We start from the raw sequence: 26,615 nt of genomic DNA on the forward strand, positions 1-26,615 counted from the left end.
CCAAAACACCTGCCCGGGCTGGGGCATTAGCTACGGCAGCCCGAGCTGACTGACAGACTCTCCTGCGCCCACCGTCCCACCCGGGAGCAAAGGCTCCAGCAGGCACATTTGCTGGAACACTGTTCTGACCTCAGCTCCCCCACTAACTTCTCAGACCCACAGACAGCGTAAGAACTCCACACCCCAGCCGACCGGGACAAAAGCGAAGGTCCCTGCCCAGGTGTAGCACTGAGGGGAGAGGTGCCAACATCTGCCCTGGACCTTCATTACTGATGGGCTTCCCAGTATCAGGACTAAGGTGGGGCAGACCCATACAAGCTGTGTTGGCAAAGAAGGCCTGAGTCAAGAGCCGCCCCCACTTCTGTTCTGGCCCGTTACCAAAAAGAACGGCTGCCAACTTCTGAGGGCTCATGTGCATGTCTCAGGACAACCCAAGAGGTATCATCGCTCACTCTGCACAAAACACCAGAAGGGGGCTGGAGAGGGAGAGGCATGAGCACTGGGCAAGAAGCGCAGTCTGCAGAGCCCGACAAGGCCCAGCGAGGAGAGGTCTTGGGCCCCCCACCTCAGCCCAGTGAGCAAAGGGGAGGAGAGGGGCCAGGGAAAGACAGGCACACGGACTCCCTGCAGAAACCCCAGAATAAAGGAGCCATTGTTATGCCCCGGCCTGCAATGGCAAGCATTTATTGATTTCGGCTTAATCAATATTTAACAGATGATTCTCCTACTAAGAGAGAATCCTATATACCAGTGAAAACCCAACAGACCTTACCTGTCAGGGCCTTGCCCGGGCTCGGGTGGTTTGGCAGCCGCCTCGGCTTGACCAGGAGGACCCAGGTGAGAACCAGCTGCTGGTCACGGTCACGGCGCCCGCACTCCCCACAGCTCCCTGATCCGTCTCAGCATGATGCTCAACTCCAAAGCTGAAAGTCAAAGAGGCCGTCACTAAACGTGTGGAACTTGTGCAAACCTGCATTTTACGCTCTGCACCCAAGACTAAAATATTTTAACAGATACACAGGACATTTTTTTTCCAAAGAGATTTAATTTAAAAAATTCCTCAAAGAGCAGAACGAGAAAAAAGTCCAGGAGGAGTAGGCTTCCAGTTGCCATGTCAACGGACTGCAGAGACAGATGCCTGCAGAGACCAGAGATTGGAGAAGCAAGGGAAGCAGCTCTGGGTCTCAGGCCTCAGTCTGCACATCCTCCCCTACGGGAAAACCAAGTGCCCCCGAGGTGGGTGGGGTACAAATGTACAGACCTTTGCCCTCTTGCAAGGCCAAGTTCACTTATAATTCATGCTCTGAGCCCAGGGTCCTCCCAGACTACAACCCTCACCCCACCCTGCAGAGACCCTCCTCCATCTCAGCCCAGGTACCAGCCCCCCCGGTGCAGGAAGGCTCCGCTGGGCACCATGCACGTGCATTCCACAGGAGGGGACTCACAGGAGGGGCAGAAGCAGGTGGACCTGCCCTTTGAACCTGGCTAGCTGCTTTGATTCCCTCATGCAACACTTCTTCTGAGGGGAACACGAGGATTGCTCTAGGCTCCAAGGACAGTGTCAGGACCAAGACAAAGCCTGGCCTAGTTAAAGGGGAATGTTTAGTCACCTGACCCTGGCTCCTCTGCAGGGCAGTGCAGGGAGAGCCCACCTCCCCGAGGACGTAATACATCACATCAGAATGCTAAGGACTCTTCACAGCTCAAATGCAACACGCTCCCTCAGGGGCTGAGTGCGGAGACAGCACAGAGCAAGCCTGAGTCCAAGAGAGTCTTTTATCGCTGAGGCTGCCTGTGTTTGAGCTGGTCCACAGCCTGCAACCTTGCGGGGAGAAGAGACCCCTAAACTAACTCTTCCTGATCACTCCACAGTGGGAAGTAAAACCTGCCTTGCTTCTGACTGGTATGGAAGAAGTCATGGACCTCGAACTTCCTAGAACACCACCATGAGCACAATGGCCGGGGAGCAGGCATGGGAGCCTGAGAGCCTTGCGTCTCCTGCCAGCACCCTGTCTCAGCAGGTGACATCTGGGCGAGGCACAGAGCCTCTGCCGCCCCAGCTCCAAAATCAACACCACAACAGTATCTCCAACTAGAGCTTTTATGAGGAGGGAATGAGCCGATGCCTGTAAAGGTGTAGGACCAAGCACACGGTAAATGGTAAAGGAATACTTGGTATCATGAACCATGACACGTCGCACAGTACCCTCACGATCGATCAGGTGCTAAGCACGTTGGCCACCCTCAAGCTATAAAGCCTGCTGGTGTTCAGATGGAACACTGATCTTCTTGGGACCGAAACGGGAACACAGGATACAGGATTATGTGCCTGCTCAACACAGAACATCACCCATGGATGCAAAGGCACTTTAATAAAGGGCACCTGCTTTCACCCTCTCAAAGAATTCGCAAGTCTGAAACAGATTATAGCAATTATGTCGAGTGCAACATCTCTCAATTCTAGTAGCTACGTTGACCACAAATTAAAAAAAAAATGAACAGTTAAACACACGAGAGTCTTTGAAATGACAGTGGGCTGGAATGTGGGAAAGCAACTTGGGTCACATAACACTTCTGCTCCTCAAATTCTGAGACACTTCCCATCTTTTCCAGAGAAACTATTCTTTCCTTGGATTCTGATCCGAAAGCCCCAGGACTACTTTCAAATGTGTCTTTCATGCATATGCCTTCAAATTTGCAATAGACTTGGGAGGTTTGCCTTATTTTATAACAGGCAACATAAATTCATCTATCACTCAAGAAAAAGGACATGCAGTTGCTTGTCAAGCTCATCACCACTTTAACCATTTTGTCTATTTTTAAGAAAATGGATGGGTGGCTCAGATGGTTAAGCGTCTGCCTTCGGCTCAGGTCATGATCCCAGGGTCCTGGGATCGAGCCCCACGTCGGGCTCCCTGCTCAGTGGGGAGTCTGCTTCTCCCTCTCCGCCTCTCCCCCTGCTTGTGCGCTCTCTCTCTCTCTCAAATGAATAAATTAAAAAAGAAAATCTTTAAAAAAAGAAGTGGATATTGAACTTCCCAGCAGACAGAACAAAGACAGGGTGATTTCTGAACGTGGTGACCTGGCAGAGCTACTGAGATACACCCTCATCAACAGCAAGAGGCTCAGAGCACGTGCTGCCAACAAGCCTCCAGGCGCCGCGTGCAGTGGCCCGTCCGCGCCCACGGCAGCCTCTGCAAACACCAGCGGAGCCCGTCGGGGGGTCACCAACACTGCACCCTTCCCCCATCAGTCAAGACCGCGCGTCTCCTGTCGGTTCCCCATCAGATGCAACACGAAATTCTACATGCACGCACTTGGGCAAAAACCAAATGTCTTTGCTGACTTCCAAAGTATTTCAGAAACAAAGGACCCCTTGATTTCTGTTTAGTATCTGTGAGATCTTCCAAAACTTCCAGAGTCTATATTAATCTTTCCTTCGGTCTGGCTTTCACACACTAAATATTTAGAGTCATAACAGTGTCTATTTAGACAATCAACAAATCCCACCTTTCGTGATGAGGCTATTCAGTGTGCGCAGCCACGCAGCTCTGGAGTCAAGTCTAGGACTTTGCAAAAGGGGACGAATGCCCTTAATTTAAAAAAAAGTAAATTCAATATTGTATGGATAGCGGAGTCCACTTGTGACAGTAAACTGAGAAAGACAGATGGAGAAAGAGATCAATGAAATGGAATTGAAGGAAAAGTCATTACAAAATGTCAGAATGCTAGCACTGGAACCTGAGGACAACCTAGAAGAGAAGCAAAAACTAAGCTGAAACGTGGCACCTCACACCACTTTCAGCAGGTGCTCCTGCAGGCAGGACGTGCCATTCCAGAAATGCCATCATGACCTCCCTGGTCGAGAGGATGGAACACGAGGACAAAGGAAAGTGGCCACACCCAAATGCCCACACCGTCCTTTCGAACCACCCAACACACAGGAAGTGTTCAGCAACAAGGCGGCAGGGACTCCGTGGCCTGTGCCCAGGAAGGCCCTCCCTCCATGGCCCGTGCACCAGCAGACCTTCGGGGGCTCCCATGGGGATGGCAAGCTGGCCCAGGTCAGAGAATCCCATCCCAAGTGGCTGCCATCACAGAAACTGTCCTGACTTAGTCCAAATATATGCATGGGCCCAGAATGGGGTTCTCAACTCCACGGGCAAGCAGAACCGACGACCTTACCGGTCCTCACTGTAGGGCTTCCAGGAGCCATCGAGCATGCTCCAAGGTGGCTTATCGAAAGAACCCCTGCCCAAGGCCTCCCCGACCGGACGTGCAACAAGACAGGGGGCGGCCGACTAGAAAGAGGCAGGAGACCTCTCTCTACAGCGGAAGTCGGCAGAACAGCGAGGGACAGGGGAAACGCATGAGCCTATGGACATGGTGACTGCCCGGAGAAGGTGTGAACAGCCAACACACACACACACACACACACACACGTGCACATTTTAGCTCAGTCCAAGAAGAGAAGAACAGCCCCACATAAACTAAAGAATGTCGCCACTTGCCTGAGACACGGAAGAGACCTGGATTAATGGAAACATGCAAAGTTCCCAAAAGGGAAGGTGAAACCTCACGAAGATTCTGAAGCTCTTCAAAGCCATCAATCTGGAAATGAAAGTTAGTTTTGTAAGTGAGATGCAGTTATCAACCTAAACGCGTTAAAACTAACAAGATCGATCATGAGACCGTGGATTATAGCACATTAAGGGAGAGTTACCCTCATCTCATAGTAAATTATAAAGCAAAAATAGTTAAAATAGTGTGGTACCGGCACAGAGCGACACGCGAGCGTTCATCAGAAAGAGCAGGACTGACCGACAGGAATGTTCGGATTTGCACCGTGCTCCACGAACCATCCTAGTAAGAACCTGTCCGAATCATCAAGCTTCCACAACCTGGCATGCAGGATCCACGCGGCTAAAATCCCGAGCTGACCAGCTTTCCCTGACTGTCCTGCTGATGCCACCAAGGATGAGGGGGACAGCCCTGATGCCCGCAGGGGGCAATGACAGCCATCTTGATTGACAGCCTGTCATAGGTCACGTCTCACCAGATGCTCGAAAACCAATAATCAAAGGTTTTTGAGGGTTAAACTGAAATGAGTAAACGCAGAGAAGACACACAATGAAACGTAAAAATGAATGGTTCTTGCTTAAAAACAAGGAAACGCTGTCAATCCTTCAAAGCAGAATCATTACCCCATTTTAGGGATGAAGAAACCAAGGCCGGGATACAGTGAGTACCTCCCAAGGTCCCACAGCTAAGAAATGGAAGAGCCAGGGCTGAACCAACAGGTATTTGAATCTGGCACCACCTACTTTAATATTTCGCGGATGAACAGCATTTGCACTCATTGGCCACGTTTCTCTTCATTTTTGTTCTTTTCGATCACATTGTTTGGAGCATATTTTATCGTTTTATTTTAGAGGAAAAAAAAAACAAAAAACAGTCCAAAATAAGAGCCTGAAATTCAAAGCACAGAGGATAACGGGGGGGGGGGGAAACTCCCCCGCATGCCAGTGATGTGCAGGTCAGAGATGGGGTGTAAAAGAGGGAACGCTCTTGACCTAATGAAAGCATCTACCAGAAACGTCCAGCAGCCAAGTGGCCTACATAACGAGGAAGCACCAGGAACCTCGCCCTTAAAATTAGGGCCAGCCAGCCCAGATGATAGCAGGAGCCACCCCCACGGTCACCCCCCAGATAAACTAGTGAGCTACGAAACAGAAACCAGGCATAAAAGGTGTCCAGAAAACGCGAAGCAGCCAGTGTTATTTACAGAGGAAATTCAGGACCACCCGCTGAAGGCCGAGCTCCTGTCAGCATTTAATAAGGTCAGGACCCCTGAGCGACCCCCACACCCTCAGTCTTTCTGGGCAACAGCGCCAAGACAGTTCCAAAGTGTAGCAGTAAGTGGTTTTATTCATAGAAGCAACAGAAATAACGTACTTAAGAAGTATGTACGAGATCCTGAGGAAAACCCAGAAACTTTGGTGACGAGCCTACGGAAAGAAGACGTCAAGGCACAAAGGCAGCACTTTCTGGGAAGGGAAGCCCTCCCCATACTGCTCCCGCCCCAGGTAACAGGGGGGAGGTGTGCACTCCTAGCAGACACCCCACGTCTGCCAGAGAGCCGGCTTGCCTGTGGACAGGTGGACAGGCACAGGATAGACACAGAAGTCCACGGAATGGACCAGGATGTGGGCAGGGCCGAGCGACTACAGAGGAACGAGAAGATCCAGGGTAAGGGGCTGCTGGTGCTCAGTAAGACTCCGGCCCATCCTCACCGCCCACCATTCCCAACAGACGAATGATTTCATCATCATAAAACATAATAATAGAAGACACGGAAGAAGAACGTTACGAAATCTGGGTGAGGAAGATCTTCCGAAGATTCTCACCCTGGAAGCCAGGAAGGAAAATCCAAGTTCTTCACAGCACCAAGCCCTCTCCACAAAGTCAAAGGACAAGCAAAGAACTTTGGGCGAAAAAATAACTGGAAGCAAGGCAAACACACCTGTCCCTGCCCCCCTCCCATGCCCGGTGCCACCCGGGCGCCCCCCATCCTCACACCTCCCTCCCGCGCCTGCCGTCCAGCGGTGCAGGTGCTCTGGCTGCAGAAGCACAGGGACTCCACTCGCTACCTTCCTCCCCTCTCTGCTGCCAACAGGAGGCTCCCGCGACCATCCTACCTGGAACCAGCCTCAGCACCCGCTGCACCCACGCCCTCCTCAAGCCAGCTTCAGATGCACCCGGACACACCCAAGAGCCGCCAGGCCTGAGCCAGGGGCCCCGCCTCCCCTCGGACCCCCAGCTCACCTCGCCCACCAGCCTCCTCCAGGGGCTCAGACACCGCCCTCGCTCTGGGATATCCTCCCCTCCTTCCCGCTCTGCACCCAGACCCTGCTCAGCCCTGCTCCTCTGCCCAGGACCCCTCCGGCCTGGCAGACACACCCAGGCGCGCTGTAGCTCAATTCCCAGTCCAGATCCGTCACGCCAGGATTAAACGATGCAAATCCCGAAAGGTGCTTCTCGCTGAACTCACCAAAGGCAGCCTTGACCTAGGTGGAGGCAGAGATCCAGGAGGAAAAGAGCCCAGGAGGAGGAGGGAGGGGATACTCAAGTGGAAGGGGCAAGTGACAAACAGGTCCAGGAATTCACCTGAATTCATGGCAGAAAAGAACGCAGGAGGACACAGACCATCAGTGACCGGGAGGGAGGCCAATCTGATGGCTCAAGAGGGCGCAGCTGGGACCTTCACTCTATTGTACTCTGCGTTTGAATGTTTGCAAGAAAGAATGAGAATCCCACAATTCTAGAATTGAACTTCCTAATAAAAAGTGCTTTTGTCAAGCTTCAGACCAGTGGTCCTGCTGCTTCTCCCCCCTTCCCACCCCTCACCCCAAAACCCCACCTGAGTCCCTCGTGACTCTCAAGCACAGTTTCCTTCCCTGGCCCGTGGCTGGCTCTGCCCGCTCCCCTTTCTAGGAATTCCAGAGAAATCACAGCTCTCCACGGAAAACAATGAGGCCATTAAGTGCTTCAGGCAAGTCACATGAATGAGGAACAGCCCAGAAGCTTCTAGAAATGCGAAGGACTCTGACCCTCTCTTTTGTTTTGTTTTCCTTCCTTCCTTTCTTCTGCATTTTCTTTCCTCCTTCAGGAAGTTAAGAAAAAAAAAAAGCAAGAAAAAGAGGAAAGACAAGGGTGGACGTACTGAAGCCCCCGCACCACACTGCTGGGGGGGGGGATTCCTCTGTAGAGAGAAATACCCCCCCACTCTGCACAGACCCAACAGTCTCACACTCCTCCCTGAACCGGATCTCCTCTGGCCACACGGTCACCAGCTCAGGACACCCACGCCCAGGGACTCTGCAGAACACAGAATGTTCTGGTCAGACACGCAGAGCAGGCCTTCATGCCTGCTCATTCCACTCAGGAGTGGCAGGGTGGCGGCCCCCGAGAGCCGTTCCCTCTGAAGGGCCCTATGGCCACGTTCAAAGTCTGTCTTAGGACCTGAAGAACAGTTCCGACATGGCCCTACCAACGTGCATCTCTTAGATTCCACCTCCCAGAAAGCCCACTTTGATGGGTTGTGACAGATGCGTCATCTCCTGTTCATGGACGTGACCCATGGCGGGGTGACAAACAGGGTGACCAGCAGAGAGCTGACCCTCTTGCCACTTGCCACATCTTTCTGTCCTTCCCCATCTACTGTTTCACTCCCTTGTCACATGCCAGGAGCCCAGGTCTGCCTGCCCTTGACCCTGTTCCATCTGCCTGGGACTCAGGAGACCCGCTGAGCAAGTGGCGGAAACCCCCACGAAGCCCTCTGAAGCTCAGGTTCCGTATGGGTGCCAGGAGAGCCTCGAGTGCCTGCTCCTGTGTCAGGGCCAAGAGTGAGAGCTATCTGGGTGGAGAAGTGTTCTGCTTCGGGGTGCCTGGGGGGCTCAGTCAGTGAAGCATGTGCCTTTGGCTCAGGTCATGATCCCAGGGTCCTGGGATGGAGCCCCGTGTGGGCTCCTTGCTCAGCGGGGAGTCTGCTTCTCCCTCTCCCTCTGTCTCTTGTCCCTGCCCATGTGCACACACTCTCAAATAAACAAATAAAACTTGAAGAAAAAAAAAAAAGGTCTCCTGCTTTCCAAGCATCAGACAAAGCAACTGTGTCACAGACGCCCTCCGGCGGGCCACCTCTCATCACCCGTCCCACTTAGAGATGACTGCCCGGTGACAGGCAGAACACCAAGCAGCCCTTGGCAATTTTCCGCAGGACACTGTCCTAAGGCTCTTAGAAGCCCAGGAGTTCACAGCAGGCACCGAACGTCTTGTGTTACCTTCTGTAACAATCATTCCATGTTTACCTTCGTCCTGAAAGTCATGACTTTTTCATTAATTCACTCCATAAACATTTACTGAGCGCTCACGATGTTCTCCATCCTGATTAGCTCTGTCAACTACAGAGCCATCTGGAAGATGGTCCCTAACCCTGTTTCTTGGGGCAATCGACAAAAGACGCAGGAGCAACACCCCGCAAGGAAAACATGGAAAGAACAACAGTCTGTGGCATGCATGGCCAATCACTGCTTTTATCCGTTCTGCAAAAACTGCATGAGCATGTGGAAACACGTCCCAAGGGAACTTGTTCTCGGGTGTCTAGCAGGGGACGCCCAGCTGTTGATAATCCCTGTGGGGAACGGCCTACACCACTGCTAACTTCTCAAAGGAATCCCAGCTATTCACACATCCTTGACCCGAGAGCAGGTCCTCCTTCTGTCCAGAAAAGTCTGCCCCCTGGACCAGAGGCAAAGGGAAAGGGACAAAGGAGGGCCCCACTCACAGTCAGAGGACAGAAACCCACCCCAGGGGCCACTGGGGCAGCTGCTGTCCAGCAGACCACGCCACACAGAGCTCGCCTCCGAGGGGAGGAGAGTGCACCTCCAAATATCCCTGTTCCTCAGGCGAATGGAGTCTTAGGGACAAGGCGGGGTTGTCCACTGAAAAGCGAATCCAGACCTCAGCTCCACCAACTGAAACCCACACTTCATATTCCGTTATTCAATTTTCCTCTTCCTGGTGATCTGAGCTAGTAAAACAGTCAGGACAGAGGAACTTCCAAAGGCCTCCTACAGGGGCTCCTAGGTGGCGCGGTCCGCTAAGCATCCGACCCTTGGTTGCGGCTCAGGTCGTGATCTCAGGGTCCTGGGATCCAGCCCCATGACAGGCTCTGCGCTCAGCCGCAAGGCTGCTTGAGATTCGGTCTCTCCCTCTGGCCCTCCCCCTTCTCGTACTCTCTCTCTCAAATAAACATTTTTTTTAAAGATTTTATTTATTTATTCAACAGAGATAGAGACAGCCAGCGAGAGAGGGAACACAAGCAGGGGGAGTGGGAGAGGAAGAAGCAGGCTCGTAGCAGAGGAGCCTGATGGGCTTGATGGGATCACGCCCTAAGCTGAAGGCAGACACTTAAAAACTGAGTCACCCAGGCGCCCCCTCAAATAAACAAATCTTTAAAAGGAAAAAAAAAGGTCTCTATAAAAATTACTAAAGTTAACCTAAATCGTTTTAGAATTCCATTGCCGTCCACAAGATCATGCTGCCAAACGCCCAGAGAGGCAGGCGCCCCCGCACCCCACAGGGGGCCTCCCAGGAGAAAAGCCGGCGCTGACACCTGTGAAGGAATCTGTCCTTCATTTTGACCAACGCCACCTGCGTCAGCGACTGAAAACGCTTCTCCTTTCCAGCAGTGATCACGTATTCCTCACGTCCCTGGCCTCCCCTTCACATTTCCCAAGCTGCCGGGCGCTCAACACCCCGGATACACTCTAAGGCTTGTCACGCGTCACCTGCGTGGTATAATCAACAAATACTTGGTCCTTATCCCAGTTCCCGGCACACGGCTCCTCCAACTCCCAGAACCTCCGGAGTGATGAGTGTCTCGTATGCTAATGAAGCAGGTGGCTGGGACCCCTGGATCCCCTCAGGATGGCAGCTGGACAGTCACCAGAAAGACCAGGCATGGTTAGGACGTGCATCTGTCCCTGCCTTCATGAGCTCCACGGAAGGGACAGAGGCTAGACTGAGCTACCTGCAAAAGGCCAAGGAGCTGATGAATCGTGCCCACCTAAGAGAACCTCCACAAAACCCCTAAAGGACGGGGTTCAGGGGACTTCCAGGTGTGAGCACTCTGGGGTGCCGGGAGCCCCCAGGGAGATTGTGGAAGCTGCACGTGCCCCCTTCCCCTACACCTCACTCTATGCGTTTCTTCCATCTGGCTGTTCCTGAGTTGTAGCCTTTACAAAAAACCGACAAATGTAAGTGAAGTGCCTTCCTGAATTCCGTGAGCCATTGTAGCAAACTATCAAACCTAAGAGGGTCATACCCCCAGTTTAGACTCATCCAGTCAGAAGTACAGGGGCCTGGGACTTCAGCTGGCATCTGAAGTGGGGGCCCCTTATGCCGCCGTCTTGAGCCCTAGAACCATGGGGTCTGACAAACTACGTGGGGGGCAGCGTCGGGGCCACACAGAGTGACAGGCCATCCCACTGCTGTCTGGAGATGTGTAGAGCCGACATCTGGCATCAGAAGCATTGTGAATAAAAAGTATAAGCCGACAGAGAAAGACAGGTCTCAGGGCCAGGACCACATCCCCTCCACTTGCAGTCTAGCCATCTGCACAGTGAGCTCCTGGCCGGCTTCACCCGCCGTGACTCCGAGGCTCCGGGTCTGAGGGCTAGCTGAGGCTGCGGGGCCCCGAGCCTTCTGCGGGCAGCTCGGCCAGGTCAGAGGAGGGACAGAGCCGGGTCACTCTGCCCCTCTCCCCTCTCAGCTTACCTTCTGCACCTCACGTACAAAGTGGCTGCCTCACTCTTGTTCTGAAGAGCTCTGGGGGGCCCTCAGCATGACGCCTGTGTTGGATTCCTCTGCACACACTCAAGTTTCCAGTGGGGAAACAGGCCAGGAACTCTGCCCTACGATCTGCACAGCCAGCAACAGCAGGTGCACGGCCCAGGCTCAGCAAACAGCAGTCACCGAATCACCCCACGTCTCACAGCCCTGGACGTGGGTCGGGCAGAGCTTCTATCCACACCCCACACCCAAGCCGATCTCTCAGGGAACGCACATCGAGGGGGCACCAGCCGCTCACACCACCATCTCCCCACAGTATCCGCACTGTAGCCCCCGAAAGAACACGAATACTGAAGACTGAAGCCCTGGGCTCCCCACCTCATCTGGTGCCTAACAACTAGGGACCTCATGTCTTCAGGGCATCGCTGAGCTACAGCGGACACAAGAGACACAAGAGATGAGCCACAGGGTCCTTACCAGGGAGGGGGGAGGGGGTGCTGCAGGGCCCGCTTGGAGAGACCGCAGCATCCCGGCACCCCTGCCACACCCCGCATCTGCGTCTCCAACCACAGCAGCCTCTCACGGGAGCCCCGGCTCTGACCGACCTCACGTACCGAGGGCAACATCAAAACTCCCTTGAGGATACTAACCCAGGGCCTCTCCCTGCCGAGCGCATGCTGGGGTGTCCTGGAGGCACAGGACAGGTGACCAAATGCAGAAGCAGGTTCGAGAACCCAGCCGCCTTCTGTTAAGCCGGATCTTTTTTTTTTTTTTTTTAAGATTTTATTTATTTATTTGACAGAGATAGAGACAGCCAGCGAGAGAGGGAACACAAGCAGGGGGAGTGGGAGAGGAAGAAGCAGGCTCATAGCAGAGGAGCCTGATGTGGGGCTCGATCCCATAATGCCAGGATCAGCCCTGAGCCGAAGGCAGATGCTTAACCGCTGTGCCACCCAGGCGCCCCCTGTTAAGCCGGATCTTAAAGGGATTTACAAAGTGTAAAAGGACGACACCCTCCTCATTATGTTTATTATTTGAAAATACAGCTATTTTTTTTTCTTAAGAAATAGTCCTTATGTTTACATATAACAAATTTATTCTTCTTTTTATGGAGGAGTAAGTATTTTGTAAATGTGTCTTCGCAACAGCCAAGATCAATATACACGGCCACAAAAACACGGGCTCTGCAGGGTCACCAGTCATTTTAAGGGTGTGAAGTGGGTCCTGGGAGCGAATGTGTGAGGCCTGCAGCCTAGACAGCCCTCGACAGCCCTCGACAGCCCTCGACAGCCCAAGCAGCCCCTCAGGGGGCAGGGGATGCCTCTGGGACAGCGGCCTTGCCTGGTGCCCAGGACGTGCACTTGGACAGCCCCCGGGACAGTCTGCACCACCACCTGCCACACTCGCACAACTGAGGCTCTTGGGGAACAGGAGCCCTTAGAGAGGCCATCAATCAGGAAAGATTTCCTGAACAATGATACTGTGTTTCAGAACGGTTCACCTGAGGCCATGAAAATAAATGAGGGCACTCCCTTCGGGGTGGGGGGCAGATCGGAGGGAGGAGCACCTCTGAAGAGTAACTGCTCAACTGTACTCCCCAAAGGCCTGTCCTGGGGGGACTGTGGCAAGATGCACAGCTGGAAGCCATTCCTAACATTCTTCCCTGCCTCTGGAATAAGCCACCAAACAGGGACAGTCAGAGAGAAAATGTCACATGTCCAGTATTTCCAGTTTCCTAGCAGAGTTCTGCAGGACGGGCAGCCCTCTGCCCTGGCCTCTCCCAGGAGAAACCTGGGATGAACTCGACGGTGCACTCAGGGCACCCAGGGCACTTGGACAGATCTCCCCCCAGACACATTCTCCATAACGTTGGTCCCGGCTGCTCCTCTCCTTGGGTTTAAAGTGTCCGACGTGGGAGACCAGACCCTGCAGCCGGAGGTGACACGCTGCGGGGGACAGGGAGGGACACAGTGTCCCCGGGGGCAGACAGCGCCCCACTCTCGCCCACTGCAGGATTAACTCCCAGGACTGAGCACACGCTTAAGGGGAAAGAGGATCTACTTCTGACCTGAAGTCGTGAGATTGACTCTGCTAAATGGGGCAAGGACCTTCGTAATGCCTGTTATTTCTATCCATAAGGACACGCTATCGTGCGCGGGGAAAGGAAAGAAACCCATGCACCAAGCTTACCGTTCTCACCACTGCAGGCCCAAACCAACCCTGAGAGGTACCTAAAAAGTCAAATGAATCAAATGGCACAGGTGTGTCCAAAACTTGACACCAGAAGGAACAGAGGCTAAGTGAGTTCGCCACGCAGACGTATGTATATCTGTTCAGGTGACGACCTCCACCTTCGTAGCAATCCAACGACCTCGAACACTGTGAGAAATAAAAAAGGAGTACAGTTGTGCGAGGCCTGGTACAAGATCAGTTCCCTGCCTCCAAAAGGCCACTCCAAACCCAAGGTCTTGGTAACCACATTCAAAACTAGGAGGCGGCCACCGCACCTGAGAACAAAGGAGAACAGATACTACGGGACAGCACAGGGCGAAATAATACTGCCTGTGTTCCCAAACTTCACTGCTTCTAGACCATCCTGAATGCAAGATCCCAGGACTGTCAAGAACCCAGGATCTTTCCTGCAAAACTCCTCCAGCGAAAGGAAATTAAATGTTTGCTGAAGACCAGCTATTTGCCAGGCACCCTGAAATGAATTCACTTATTTGCCTTTGATATTTAAAATGTGGAGGTCAGGACGCCTGGGGGCTCAGTTGGTTAAGTGTCTGACTTTGGCTCAGGTCACATCCCAGGGTCCTGGGATAGAGCTCCGTGTGGGCTCCTTGCTCAGTGGGGAGTCTGTTTCTCCATCTCCCTCTGCCCCTGCTCCTGGGCTCGCTCACGCTCTTTCTTTCTCTTAAATAAATAAATAAAACCTTTAAAATGCTGAGAACAAAGAAGCAACATGTGTGGGCAAAGTCCTTCCTCTTATCACACACATCTCCATTCATTCGAGCAGGTGGGCCTTTGGTGGAAACCCACCACCCCTCCCTTCTCCCTTCTCAGGAGAACAAAGAACCTGGGACTTGGGATCCAAAGCTCTCTGAGGACAAGTCTTACCCTTCCATCCACTCATGCCTGCTTGACCCCGAATGAGGCCTGTGACCAGGAGGGATCCCACCTCCCCATCTATAGAAGGGAGACTCTCCCTCGCTTGCAGGGTTGTCCTGAGGGTCAAAAGCAAGCCAGGTAAGCCCAGTGCCAGGCAGAGGAAGCAATCCACCCCCAGCGCCCCTTCTCAAACGGCAGCAGGATGTCTTGTCCAAGCAGTTTCTGGAGTCAACTAGAAAATGCAGACACCTCTCGACTATCCAGCACAGCAACCACAACGCTATGCTACTACAGCACCGTAACGACCAGTACAAGTCTCAGTGTTTTGTAAGAGGTTCTTCTAAATAGAACTTACTCTACAAATGTTCACATCTAAGCAGCCTTCCTTAAAGCATTAGTTATATTCTAGAGAAACGAAGGACAGCAAGCTGTAAGATGTACACCCCCCCAAGCACACAAAGATTGGCAAAATAGCCACTATCAGTAATTAAATGTAAATAAATTAAATCCTCAAAAGGCAGAGATTGGCAGGATGGAAAAAAATAAAGACACACAATCCAACAATATGCTGTTTCCAGGAGACTCACTTTAGAACAAAAGATACAATCAGGTTCCAAGTGAAAAGACAGAAAAAGATTATTTTGTGTTAACAGTGACAAAAAAGAGAGTTGGGATGGCTATTCCACCATCAGCCAAAATTCACTTTAAGTGAAAATTTTTAGAAAGACAAAGAAGGACATTCTAAATTGAGAATAGGGTCAATTCATCAAAAAGATTTAACAACTGGGGCACCTGGGTGGCTCAGTCAGTTGAGCATCTGACTCTTGACCTCAGCTCAGGTCTTGATCTCAGGGTCGTGAGTTCAAGCCCCGCATTGGGCTCCATGGTGGGCCTGGAGTCTGCTTAACGTAGAATGAACTAAACCAAAAGCCGACAGAAGGAAGAAAAGGGTAAAGATCCGAGCAACGATGAATAAAACACAGAAGAGAAAAACAACAGAGAAAATCAACAAAACCAAAAGCTTTTTCTTTGAAAAGATCAACAAAATTGACAAACCACTAGCTAGACTGATTAAGAAAAAAGAGAGCGCACTCGAGATTACTATAATCGGAAATGAAAGTGGGCACACTGCAATTTCACAGAAATAAAATGGATTATAAGAGAGAACTATCAACAACTGCATGCCAACAAATGGGATAAGATAGATGAAATGGACAGATTCCTAGAAATGCACCATCTACCCAAACAACATCAAGAGGAACTAGAAAGACCTCTAGGAGATCTGGAATGAGTAAGGAGATTAAATCAATAACCAAAGAAAAGCCCTGGATTGGATGGCTTCACTGAAGAATTCTACCAAACATGTGAAGAAGTATTCAAATCAACCCTTCTCAAAAGATTCCAAAAACTCCAGAGGACACACTTCCCACTCATTCTGTGAAGCCAGCATTTCCCGGACACCAAAGCCAAACGCACTCCAAGGAAACTAGAGACCAGTACCGCTGATGAACGCTGATGCAAAATCCGCAACAAAACGTAACACTAGTAAACCGAATTCAGTAGTATATTAAAAGGATGACACACCTGACCAGTGGGATTTGTTCGAGAAATTTCAACCTACAAAAACCAATCAAGAGAACACACCACATTCATAGAATGAATGGAAAAAACCAACATCATCACCTCACCTGATGAAGAAAAAGCACTTGACAAAATTCAACACCCTGTCATGACACAAACACTCAAAAAACTAGAAACAGAAGATGTCGTGGTCCGTTCAGGCTACTATGACAAAGTGCCACACACTGGGCAGTTTATAAAGAACAGAAATTTATTGCTCACAGTTCCCGAAAGCTAGAAATCCAAGAGCAGCATACCAGCATCATCGAGCGAGGGCTCTGTTCCAGGTCACAGACTTCTCATCATACCTTCACAGGCCAGAAGGAGCCAGAGCACTCTGTGGGATCTCTTTTACAAAAGCACTAATCCCGTTCCTGAGGCCTCCACCCTCATGACCTAATCACCTCCTGAAGGCCCCTGAAATCCTACTAGGATTTCAACATATGAATTATGGGAGGACACCAAACATCCACACCATAGCAGAAGGAAACTCTAACCATGATAGTTTTTCACATATGAAAAATCCCCAACTAACACATACTCAAAGGCAGAAGAGTGAACGCTTTCCCTCTAAGATCAAGAATAAGTCAAGGAGAGGGCGCCGGGGTGGCTCAGATGGTTGAGCATCTGCCTTCAGCTCAGGTCATGATCTCAGGGTCCTGGGATAGAGCCCTGTGTCAGGCTCCCTGCTCAGTGGGGAGCCTGCTTCTCCTTCTCCCTATGCCCCTCCCCCCAGCTCCTGCTCACTCACTCACTCTCTCAAAAATAAATAAATAAAATCTTAAAAAAAAAAAAAAAGGGTAAGTCAAGAAGGCCTGCTTTCATCACTTCTATTCAACACAGTACTGGAAGCTCTAACCAGAGCAACTGGGCAAGAAAAATAAATACATGGTATCTAAATTGGAAAGAAAAAACTAAAGTTATCTCTATTCCCAGATGATGTGACCTTATATGCAGGAAACTCTAAAGATTGCAGATACATATAAAACTATTAGAATGAATAAATGAATTCATCAAGGTTATAAGATATAAAATCAACAGCTGTTTTCCTATATAAAATGAACAATCCAAAAATGAAATTTAAGAAAATAATTCCATTTACAGTAGCACCAAGAACAATAATTAGGAAAAAATTTAACAAAAAGTGAAAGAGTTGTAACACTGAAGTCTATAAAATGTTGCTATAAGAATACAAAGAAGACCTCGGGGTGCCTGGGTGACTCAGTCAGTTAAGCATCTGCCTTCTGCTCAGGTCATGATCCCAGGGTGCTGGGATTCAACCGCACCTTGGGCTCCCTGCTCAGTGGGGTGCTTTTCCCTCTCTCTCTCTGCTCCTCCCCCCACTCATGCTTTCTCTATTGCTCTCTCTCAAATACATAAATATTTTTTTAAAAAAGAATACAAAGATGACCTAAATAAGACAATATACCTCGTGTTAATGGATTGGAAGACTTACTTGTTACCACTAAGACAAAACGGCCTACAGATACAAATTGTCCCCATCAAAATCCCACCAACACTTTTTGCAGAAATATAAAAAGCTGCCTAAAATTTATATGGATTCTCAAGGTACCCCAAAAAGCCAAAACAATACTGAAAAAGAAGATCAAAGTTGGAGAATTCACACTTCTAATTTCAAAACTTACTACAAAGCTATGGTAATCAAAACAGTGTCATATGGCCTAAAGACAACACAAAGACTGATGGAATAGGGTAATGAGCCCAGAAATCAATGCTCGTGTATATGGTGGCTTGATTTCTACCAAGGGTGCTAAGACCATTCAATGGGGAAGGACAGTCTTTTTAACAAATCACTCTGGGAAGACTGGACATCCACAAGCAAAACAAAGAAATGAACCCTCACCTTACATCATGAACAAATATTAACTCAAAATGGATCATAGTCCTAAATCCAAAATCTAAAACTATACCACTCTTGGAAGAAAATGGGAAATTTTCACAACTTTGAATGTGGCAATAATGTCTTGGATAAGACATTGAAAGAAAAGGAAGCAAAGAATAAAACAGAGGGGCGCCTGGGTAGCACAGCGGTTAAGCATCTGCCTTCAGCTCAGGGCGTGATTCTGGAGTTCTGGGATCGAGCCCCACGTCAGGCTCTTCTGCTGTGAGCCTGCTTCTTCCTCTCCCACTCCCCCTGCTTGTGTTCCCTCTCTCGCTGGCTGTCTCTATCTCTGTCCAATAAATAAAAAAAAAAATCTTAAAAAAAAAAAAGAATAAAACAGAGATGCCGAACTTAATCAAAATTAAAAAAATTTTGTGCGTCAAAGGACAAGAGAGTGAAAGGATAACCCACAGAAAGGGAAACAGTTGCAAATCATATTATCTAATAAGGGATTAATACACAGAATATATAAAGAGCTCCTACAACTCAACAACAAAATGCAAACTGAAACCCTGATGAGACAGCACTTCACACCTATCGGGACAGTTATTATTTGTTTAAAGAATCAGAAAACATCAAGTATTGATGAGGATGTGGAGAAACTGAAATGCTTGTCCACTGCTCATGGGAACGCAAAATGGTGCAGCCACTATGGAAAACAGTCCAGCAGCTTCTCAGAAACACTAAAAATAGGATTACTACCAGATCCTGCAATTCTACACCTAGGTATGCACCCAAAAAAAATCTGAAAGCAAGGACACAAACGGGCGCTTGTATACTGATGTTTGTAAAAGCACTATTCGCAACAGTCACAAGGTAAGAAGAATCCAAATACCCATCCACATTTGAATGGATAAACAAAAGATGGCGTATACATACAAGAGAGTATTATTCGGCCATAAAAAGCAATGACGTACCAACCGCCACCACAACATGGATGAATCTTGAAAACATGATGAGAAATGAAAGAAGCCAGGCCCAAAGCCCACTTACCGTAGGAACCCACTCGTAGAACTATCCCCCACAGGGAAATCCAGAGACAGAAAAGAGGTTAGTGGTTGCTGAGGGGTGGTGGGGGTAACGGAATGACAGTAACAACCAAGTTGTTCTAAAATTGAATGGTGGCTCGGGGTGCCTGGGTGACTCAGCCGGTTGAGCAATCAACTGTTGATTTTGGCTCAGGTCAGGATCTCAGGGTCATGGGTTCAAGTGCAGAGCCCATTTGAGATTCTCTCTCTCCATCTCTCTGTCCCTCCCCCTGCTCATGCTAAATCAATCAATCAATCAATCAAATCTTAAAAAAAAGAAAACAAAATAAAATTGGTGCCAGTTGCACATACCTGTGAATACAGTACTGGGCATCATATATCTTACATGTATCTACACATACACACACACACTAATTACACAGATCTGTGAATATACTCATCATAACTGACTTGTACGCTTAAAATTTAATTGGGGAAACTGTGGTATGTGACTTATCTCTCTATAAAGCTGTTTTTTTTTTATGAAAGAACTCTATAAAAGACTAGCCCTGTGACACAATCAGCCCAAAGGGTATCGCGCCCCCCAAATTTGGAACCAGCATAATTTATCCTCCCTTTGGAGTGTCGCACTGAATTTTCTGAAAGTTCTGCCACAGGAAATGAGCTTTATCTACCCCGACATTTCCAAGCACATCTGGCCAAGGAATATTATTAGCTCTGAGGCATCTATTAGCCCTCGGGAAAGCACTAAGCTGTCCAACATCAAGCAAGCAGGGAGACACTTGATAAAGGCTGACAAAGGAAAGGCATTCAAAGCCCCATGGGCTCCATCAATGCCCCTGCTGAGCAACGCGAGGGGAGGCAGGAAGACAAACATTTCAAAGGGCCCAGGATCCCAGGAAAGCTTTTGGTGGTGGAATTTTTCAAAAGGCGGAAGGAAGAAGAGCTGGTGCCCAGAGTACAGGCTGACACACACAACAGAGATTCCCAGGTGAGTAAGAAAGAAGCTGGGGCACTCATGTCCTCTTCCCTAACTGGGAGCGACAACCCTCCCCACCTTCCCCCAGAGGGCAGAGCTCAGGATGGCAGAAGGTGGGCGGCCTCCTGGGGACACTGGCGGGAGAGTCTCTCCCCACTGCTTGGGGGCCTAGGGCTTACAAACTCAATGGGACACAAATCCCGCACTCTTACGATGAAGACAGGTAGGGCTTCCAGACCGTGCAAGATTCCAAAGGCTTCAAACTTTAAGCTTTCTTTCATCAGAAACAAAAGAGAAACCGCCGAATAAAACCCACGGAATCCAAGTAAATGTCAAAGTGGGACTCTGGGCAAATATTTTAATAATGGAATAAAGTATGGATGCATTTAAGAACGCCATTTACAATCACGGAGGGCTAATAGCTGAAAAATTTCTGGCAGAATTCCTAGATTAAGTAATAGCGTGAGTAAGAAGAGCTCTCACCAGGTTAAGCAGCCTTTTCAGAGAATTTTAGAGACGAAACCAGAGATATAATGGAACAAACGTATGAAGACCTTAGTCCATGAAGCGTGGCTCCAACCCCAGCATGCATGGGGCCCCGGGCCGCACCCCAGACTTACTGCGCTGGGAGGGCCTGGTCACGAGATCCTGGGGCAACTCACATGCCCCTTCCAGTTTAAGTACTGTTGTCGGACACTGTTAATCCCAAACCTGGGTCAATACTGACAGCTGTTAGCTCCCTCCAGGAAAACAAGTGAAAAATCCATGGGGACCATTTCTTTATTGTTGAGCCAACCCTCAGCCACACCACCCCTCTGCTCATGTCCATTCCTCCATGGACGTCACTATGCTCAGCAGGAGCGGGATGGCAGCGCACAGAGGGGACACTCTGGCTCCTCCAACACCTGCTGAGTGAATGATTCCCAGGGTCCTTGTGCAAACCCATCCAGCGCACTCCTAAAGCCCTCCTCCCACTTGAGCACTTGAAAACAGGTGCTGAGAGTTTCCAGCCGTTGGCGGTGAAGGCAAATAACCAGAGCCCAGCGGCCAGCACCATTCTGCAGAGAAGTCAATTGCGATGAGGACTAGGAGAACTGGCGGGGACCTAGAGGTCCCACCCACACGCTCAGGCCTGCCTTCCCTCCCTGATATCAGACTAGAGCTGGGAGCACCTGAGCTCAGCTCCCCACAGACCAGGAAGGTTCTAGAGAGTCCTGGATTCCCTGCCCAAAGAGACAGAGGACAAAAGGCAAGGGAAAAGCAAAGGGGGTCAGTACACACCGACTGGCTCCATACATAACAGACATCACTGCTCCGCGTAATCCTCTAATTCAGCCCCTACCAGCTGGGGAGGAACCAAGCCCACTCCACGTGGGAGGAGGGAAGGGGAATATTTTTCCCAAATCGATCAGAATAAGCCTTCGTGGAAAGGGTTCAGGTACTTGTAGGGTTTGGGATGGGTTAGGACTCTGAGTCATTTTCAACCCCCATGAATTCTATGAACAGGAGCAAATATGGGGCAACGTGTTGATTTTGGATGGGAGGTGTGGCCATGTCAACTGCCGGGTGTGCTTCTGAGGCCCGTGTGGGAGGGGCTGGGTGAGCCCTGGGACTGGGCCAGCATTTTCAGTCTGAAGTAAAACACAGAAACAAGAAGGGCACACCATGGCCTCCTGTCACGTGCTCTGCCAGACCCCCTCCCAGGGTCCACAGGGCTCAGACTGCTGTACCGCCACCCCTCACTCTGCCCTTGACCTTTTGATTAGGCAATAATTCTGGCAGGTGGGAGCTGCCAAGTTTCTGACCCCAACTGGTGGTTCCAAGCCCGGAATACAGCTCCTGAACCAAGCATCCCTTCTCAAGCTGTGGGCCCGTAAGAATCACCTGGCTGCTTTACAAAGACGTGGGATTCCAGATCCTAGCTCTGCAAGTCGGTCTCCTGGATCGGGGCGAGGCCTGGGGGAGGTTCAGAGGTCACTAGGTGAAAAACCCTGGTCTCTCCTAGCCATCCCTCCACTGAGGCATTGTCAGGACATCACCTCCCATCTGAAAGGAAGGTACACCCGTTCTGGTCTGTGCAGACTTTCCTAAGGCATTCTTATGGCGTCACAAGTCCACACTCCAAGGGGCTGCCCGGCTTTTGTGGGACCACCAGGGCTGAGCATTAGTGAATTCAGATTGCAGCAAAAAGTCAAAAGAGGCAGGGTCCTCTGAAAAGCTCAGAAACCCAGGTCTGACTGGTGCTCACGCGATGGCTCGAGGAGTGACTAACAGCCAACAAAATGCAACAAGCTAACGCACACTTCCACTCCACCACTCTGGAATCCCGTGGGAATCCTGTGGCCTGCGTTCCATGGCAGTTAGCACACGGCCCCCTCCATCCTACAAGGCAGTGAGTCCCATCCCTGTTTCAGGGGCATGGGGCACAGCAGGGAGCCCCCTAAGTCTGCTGTATGCTAACACCCCCCCATGACCATGCTTACCGTGTGGCTGCCTAGCACCCCAAATCCGGACTAAGTCTTCTTCTATGGGTCTTTACCAGCTTTACGCTCTCGAGTGCCAGAGAAGAATAAAATTAAGTCCTTCTCCCACGCCCACCCCCATCCCCACCCAACACACAGAACTCACAGGTCCCAGGCTAAAGTGTGGGCGTGTGACGCCTGCTCCCCCTACACAGAGGGACAACCCAGCATATGGCACAGGAGCAGAGACAGTGCCTGGTACCATGGTGACCTCTAACCAGACTCTGAGGCTCAGCACTCCGGGGCCACCACCGGTCAAATCCCGGCTATCACTCACCACCTTTCACACTTCCAGAGAACCGTGAGGGAAGGCGCCCGCTTCTTCCGTGCTCGGCAGGGAATGAGACGTCCAGGCGCACAGACAGCAGCCTCCCCAGACAATAGCTACTATGTGTGGGCACCTCCAACAAAACCTCTGTCAACAGCCTGGCAGGGACTCCTGCCATCAACGGACAAATGGCAGGTGATCAAAGGGGCAATCACCGTGTAGAACAGGTGATCTGATTGTTCTAAGAGCTAGGGCAAGGAAGTCCCACCTGTGTTTGGAGTGATCAGCTAAATTAAATCAAGCGTGTGAAATCTCCCCAACATCTCACACTTCACCCTACTCGTCAGACAGGTGCGCTCCACAGAGAAGGCGGATCTGGAGAGAAAGGGGCAATGTGACAAGCTGTGTCTATCCCGGGCTTTTCTACCCCATGATATATGTCGCTGAGGTATAAAAGAAGTCCAGGCAGGCTTTGGTATCTGTCCTTAGCAGAGAAAAAGGTCCAGTTCCCCCCTGGAAACCCTTATCTGTTCATTTCTCCAGCTGGCTCCCACACCCACTGCCCACCACTTGGCTAAGAGATAGTGGACCGGTTTATCTGGGTACAGTTATTACTTGTTACATATTAAACAATTAACTTAGAAACGGTTACATAACACCGTCCGACAGCTGACAGCTAACACCCAGAGGCTACAGGATCCTGGATTCCTGCAGGCCAGCAGGAGACCAAGCTGGGGGCAGCACTTCTGAGAAGACGCAGCCCCTGGGAGGCCCTGGGCCACCAAAGCGCACAGCGAGAACAGCGAGCTGCTGACCACTGGCGCCTTTACTAATCATCCAGGCCTGGCTCTTCCTGGACAACACGCAGATGAGGACTACGCGGCCACACTGCGGGGGCGGCCACACTGCAGGGCTTGCCCGCAGTGCATCCTCATCCCTGGTGCGGCACTGGTTGCGCCAGGCCCACCACACGGGGTCGCTGCGCACACCGTGGGAGACCAGGCTAGGGCGCCCGCTGCACAGCGCTCAGCGTGGGAGACTGTTCTGGGGCGCAGGACGCACAGCGCGCAGGGTGGGAGACCCGGCTGGGGCGCAGGACACACAGCGCGCAGGGGGGGGAGACCCGGCTGGGGCGCAGGACACAGCGCGCAGTGTGCGAGACCAGCTGGGGAACAGGCCACACAGCTACGTCCCCACTCGGGAACTTGGGTGCAGAACACCAGATTCTGGTGTCCTAAGCATCCCCAGACACAGCCATTCGTGCTCTAACACGGAGAAGTAGGGAAGCCATCCTGGCATGGGTGGGATACTGCCCTGCCTCCAAAATGAGACCCAACCCTACCACTTCACATGCGCTCCAGAAGACCGCATAGCACAGGCTTGGCCCCACACTGCTCAGCTTCAAGGGGATGGCATTCTGAGGAAAGGGGGGAGAAGCATGGCCCAAAAGCCCGTATGACCGGGTCACGCCCTAAGGCTTCAGCAAGCCCCTCCACCAGCCAAGCCCTGGTTCTCACGGCAATCCAAAAAAAACCCCCTGCTCCTTCCACTGCCCCGCGGCCTCCCAGACAAGCCACCTCCATTCTGATGGGCAAAGACACATACTGCTCACAGAAACACAACATCCTCCTTATCCACCTGTGAGACCATGCAGAGCACTGGGCTGGGGGAATCCCAGCCCACCACAAGTCAGACTCGTGAGGGCACATCCACTCTTTCCACCTGCCCGAGGGCCTGGGTGAGCACCAGGGCCGGCCAGTTCTGGTTTTCCAGGATCACTCCCACCGCTCTCCAAAATGTCAGAGCAAGAACAGCAGGAAGGGAGAAGCTACCTCTTGAAACCAGAGGCACAAAGCTAACAGACTGGACACACGGAGCGTGGGCTGTGCGCTAGGAGCGGTGTACGGATGTGCGCATGCGCAAGCGCCCACACGGCCCTGAACCCGTCTGGACATACGTGACTTGCTCCGGACCACTGAGCCAGTCTGTCCGGGAACACGGCAGGAAGAGCTGGAAGCTGGAGAGGGCTGTAAGAACAACCTGGAAGCGGACCCTGACACGGAGCTACCCCACCACACTCACAGCTAGGAAAGGGAGCAGTGAGCGGGGAAGCCCACCGGGGCAGGGCGTTCAGACACGCGCAGCTCCCAAGAAGGAGTGGCCGGCCAAGGGTCCCCTCGCTCCCAGAGGACTCAGCGAAGACACAGCACATACTCACCTGACCGGGAGGGGCTCCAAGGCGACCAGGACCACGTGCTCTCAGGATTTTAAAGTCGACCCCATGAAAGTGGACCAAAAGCGGAGCATTCAACCCAAAACAAAGGGCAGCGAGCCTTTCTCAGGGTTCTGGCAGACGGTGAATGGCCTGGGCTTCGCAAGGGGAGGCGAAGCACACACGCCACAGAAGTGTTACAGCCCATAATGGGCACCCGTCCAGTGGAGATGCTGCAGGGTAAACTGAGGCACAGAAACCAACCCTGAAATTCTAGAAGAAATCAAAGTGCAGACAGATGAACTTGCTGCAGGTCACAGAGCAAGTCACCAGCACGGATGAACCCTGCTTTCCTCCCAGACTTGAGGCTCCCCTGCTGCTCTCTGTGGTGACTCCCCACCAGTCAACCCCCAGAAGGGGTGCAGGGGTCCCATCCACCCCTGAGCTCTGCTCTCAACCCCCATAGTGAACGCCTCCGCCTGCTCTCACAGGCCGTGCAGCCTCCTGGCAAGAGTGATTCACAGGACAGAAGGGCCCTCCTGTTCCACACCCCCCATAAAAAATTCCAGTGCTCGCAGCTTAAGGCCTGTGGGAGAGCAAGAGGTAAAACCGCCAGGCAGCAGATCCCAAAAAGCCAGGGCCTGTGCCAGATGACCCACTGAACACACACTGGGCTGCGCTGGGACCACAGGAAGGGGATCTTTGAAAAGGCATAGAACCGGAAAGCCAGTGGACCAGGGGAAGCTGAATCAAATACGCAAAAGAGCCAGACACTGGCCAAAAAGTGGAGACACAGCCAGACATGCCGCCAGGCCCACCAAGTGTCAGGAAGGAGAACCAACATTTTACCTCTGGCCCCGCAGGAAGGGCAGGGTCCAGCCAAGAGCATTAACTCCCGTCAAAGGACCAGCTGGAGCCGCGTCCCCCCACCCCACCCAGCCATTAGCCAGGCGAATGCCCTGCTCTCACCACCAGAACGCTGGGCTGCTTTCCAGAAGTAGCAGCAGGTCTCTGAGCCTCTGGGACCACGCTGGGCACTGGTGGGCCGGGGGCAGGTGATGCAGGACTGCCGATGTCCCCAGAGCCCGCAGCAGCCTGCCTTGTCAGCAATAAAGAGGCTTCTGCACACAGTCTACCCAGCCGAGGAGGAAAGTCCTAAGCTGTGGGTACCAGGGCCCCCCCACACAATGGGACAGCAAGACAGCGGTCCCCTGAGGCCCACCGTCAGCTCCTCAGGGATGCCTCTGAAAGCAGGCTGGCAGAGAAGGGCCCAGACGTCTAAGCAAAGCCTTGAACCTGAAACAGAGGCCAAGCAGAGTGCGTCGGACACACCCCGTCAGCCTCACATGTCTCGGCCTCTGTCTGACCACTGCTGAGGCGACCACCAGGGCACAGACCCGACAGGCCCCGTGGACGGGGAAGGTCTGCCCACGCGGCCTGCACCAGCACTCACAGGCCCGCACCCACGGCCCGGCAGGCAGAGGTGGGCACAGAATGGAAGATGAATCCCTCTCCAGCCCGCCCCAGCCCCAGGACCATGTGGGGACGGTGACAATCTGGAGTCACCCATCACACACCACCCTCGTTCCTGCCTCCCTCCCACCTTCACCTCTGCTTCCCTAGGCTTGGACATCCAAATAAAGCACACCTGTAAGCTCTCAC

The 26,615-nt window shown here is 51.7% G+C and overlaps 1 protein-coding gene across 3 annotated transcripts in view; it reads right to left on the reverse strand.

Annotated features, from left to right (window-relative positions):
- The window catches only part of GRB10 (growth factor receptor bound protein 10), a 171,975-nt gene extending 146,780 nt beyond the window's left edge, over positions 1 to 25,195 (reverse strand). The window contains exons 1-2 of one of the 3 annotated variants that reach the window (XM_019797968.2): positions 24,960 to 25,195; positions 773 to 923 (exon numbers count right to left, since the gene is read on the reverse strand). The gene's annotated coding sequence lies outside the window, so the exon portion shown is untranslated. Of the gene's footprint in view, positions 1 to 772; positions 924 to 13,542; positions 13,709 to 24,959 lie in introns of those variants that run through there. The other 2 variants (XM_019797971.2, XM_034665549.1) reach the window with 2 other exon arrangements.
- Positions 25,196 to 26,615: the final 1,420 nt, after the last annotated feature.

Source organism: Ailuropoda melanoleuca, chromosome 1, assembly GCF_002007445.2.
Source record: "Ailuropoda melanoleuca isolate Jingjing chromosome 1, ASM200744v2, whole genome shotgun sequence".
Taxonomy (NCBI): Eukaryota; Metazoa; Chordata; class Mammalia; order Carnivora; family Ursidae; genus Ailuropoda; species Ailuropoda melanoleuca.